General features: G+C 46.6%; 1 non-coding gene across 1 annotated transcript; it reads left to right on the top strand.

The window, feature by feature from the left end:
• Positions 1 to 433: 433 nt before the first annotated feature.
• LOC130834191 (U6 spliceosomal RNA) lies at positions 434 to 540 on the top strand. The gene has a single exon (XR_009048584.1). It is a non-coding gene; the product is annotated as a U6 spliceosomal RNA (small nuclear RNA).
• Positions 541 to 2324: the final 1784 nt, after the last annotated feature.

Raw genomic sequence — 2324 nt, 5'->3', positions numbered from 1 at the left:
TGGGAGGCATTACTTTGGTCTGATGGGAACACGTTTTCCTGCTAATATTTATCTGCCCTTCTCTACCCAGTATGTTGAATCCCTTGCCACCAGAAGAACGTTCCGTGATCAGAGGACACCACTTCCCCATAGAGAGTCCCAGACAGTTCTCTCTGTGGGTTCTGAACCCAGCTCATTGTTGCAGATGAAATCTCTGTGGATGACAGCAGCGTCTGCAAACTGAAGGTCATGACTCATCATGGCTCATGGAATCTATTTAGTTGATTGTGACAAGCAATTTTAAACATAGGAATAGAGTGTTCGCTTCAGCAGCCATGCGAAAACTGGCACGGGACTTCCCAGGCGGTCCAGGGGTTAAGCACTGCGCTTCCACTGCAGGATGCGTCGGTTTGATCATTGGTCGGGGGAACTAAGATCCCGCATGATGTGCAGCGTGACCAAAAAAACAAAACAAAACAAAAGATTGGCACGAGACAGAGAACATTAGCATGGCCGCTGTGCACGGATGACATGCAAATCTGTAAAGCTTTCAATATGTTGAGCTTCCCTGGTGGTGCAGTGGTTAAGAATCTGCCTGCCAATGCAGGGGACACGGGTTTGATATCTGGGCCGGGAAGATCCCACAGGCGGCAGAGCAACTAAGCCCGTGCGCCACAACTACTGAGCCCTCAAGTCACAACTACTGAAACCCGAGAGCCTAGAGGCCCTGCTCTGCAACAAGAGAAGCCACTGCACTGAGAAGCCCATGCACCGCAACGAAGAGTAGCCCCCGCTCACCACAACTAGAGAAAGCCCGTGTGCAGCAATGAAGACCCAACGCAGCCAATAAATAAATAAATAAATTTGTTTAAAAAAATAGTATAAATTGAATTTAAAAAAGGAATAGAATAGAAAATCTCAATATTGGAATACATCTCTCACAGTAAGGGAAGTACTGTTTGTTAAAGTTTTAGTTTAGTTTATGTGCACTAGGTCACAATTTTGTGGGGGACTTAAAACATTTGAGAGCCACTGAATCAGAGTGTTGTTGGAAGATCGTGCAGCTGGAGAAAATACCGTTTACCACTCACGGGTCTTGCACCTTATCTATATCAATCATTTCAAGTTAAAATGTGAAGATATCAGGGAGTCAAGGTCAATGTTAAGAGCCTCCAATCTACCTGTCCCACCTCCGCTCTGAGGATAGGGTTGGTTTTTTTTTTTAATTTTTATTTTTTTATTTATTATTTTTTTGGGGGGTACACCAAGTTCAATCATCTGTTTTTATACACATATCCCCGTATTCCCTCCCTTCCTTGACTCCCCCGCCCCTCAAGTTCCCCCTACCCTCCCCAGGGCTGGTTTTGTCAAGGACTGGTCCAGGCAACAGCCCAGAGGGAAGTCCTTCCACTGAAATCTGGGGAATGCTTTTCAATTCTGATGCCTCTGCATTCAGATTATAATCAATAGTAATGACAGTTTGTAATGACAGTGACTGTCTTTTGAGGCATTTCGCATGTTGCATCTCACAAAACTCTCATGGCAACCCTGTGAAGTATAGGTTCTATTATTATTCCTAATTTATGGAGACTCAAGTGGTAGAAATCATCTGCACGTGTGTGTGAGCCAGGAATTGTTTGTTTGCAAGTGACACTAACTGACAAGACTGGGGTCGTCTGGCTTTAGGCACCGCTGGATTAAAGAACTCGGATAAAACCAGCAATCTCTCTTTGTCTCTTAGTTCTGCTTTCCTTTGTGATGGCTTCATTTCATATGGTCTCTTCCATATGGTACCATATAGTCCTAGGCAACCTGGGCTCCTGGTCTACCATCTTAGCAACTCCAGCACCTCTTTCTTGATAGTTGCAGCCAATGTCCTGTCTTTCACTCCGATTGGCCAACATGATTCTGTGCCGGGGCCTGAGGGTCAGCCCCACCTGGGCCCCAAGGGCTGAGAGATGGGAGGAGTCATTCTACTATCAGGTAATTTTCGCCTCTTCACAAATCACCCAAAACTTAATGGCTTAAGACAATAACCATGTATGTAGTTCATCATTCTGTGAGCTGGCAATTTAGGCTGGACTCAGCCGGGTAATTCTTCTGGTCTCAGCTGGGCGCCCTCGTGTCTTCCAGGGTTGCCTGCAGTCTCAGGGTTGGCTGCCTCTAGGCTGAGAGGTCCTGCTCTGTCCGTTATGGGCTCCCACCCTCCAGCAGGCTAGCCTGGGCTTGCCCTCACGGAAGTTCACAGTGGTCCAAGAAAGGGAGTAGAAGAGCACAAAATCTCTTGCGATTAAGCTTGGAACTGGCACACTGTTACTTCTGGCAGGAGAGGTTGTTGAGTGAGG

Source organism: Hippopotamus amphibius, chromosome 12 (genome assembly GCF_030028045.1).
Source record: "Hippopotamus amphibius kiboko isolate mHipAmp2 chromosome 12, mHipAmp2.hap2, whole genome shotgun sequence".
Lineage (NCBI taxonomy): Eukaryota > Metazoa > Chordata > Mammalia > Artiodactyla > Hippopotamidae > Hippopotamus > Hippopotamus amphibius.
This window is presented reverse-complemented; position numbering and strand designations above follow the sequence as displayed.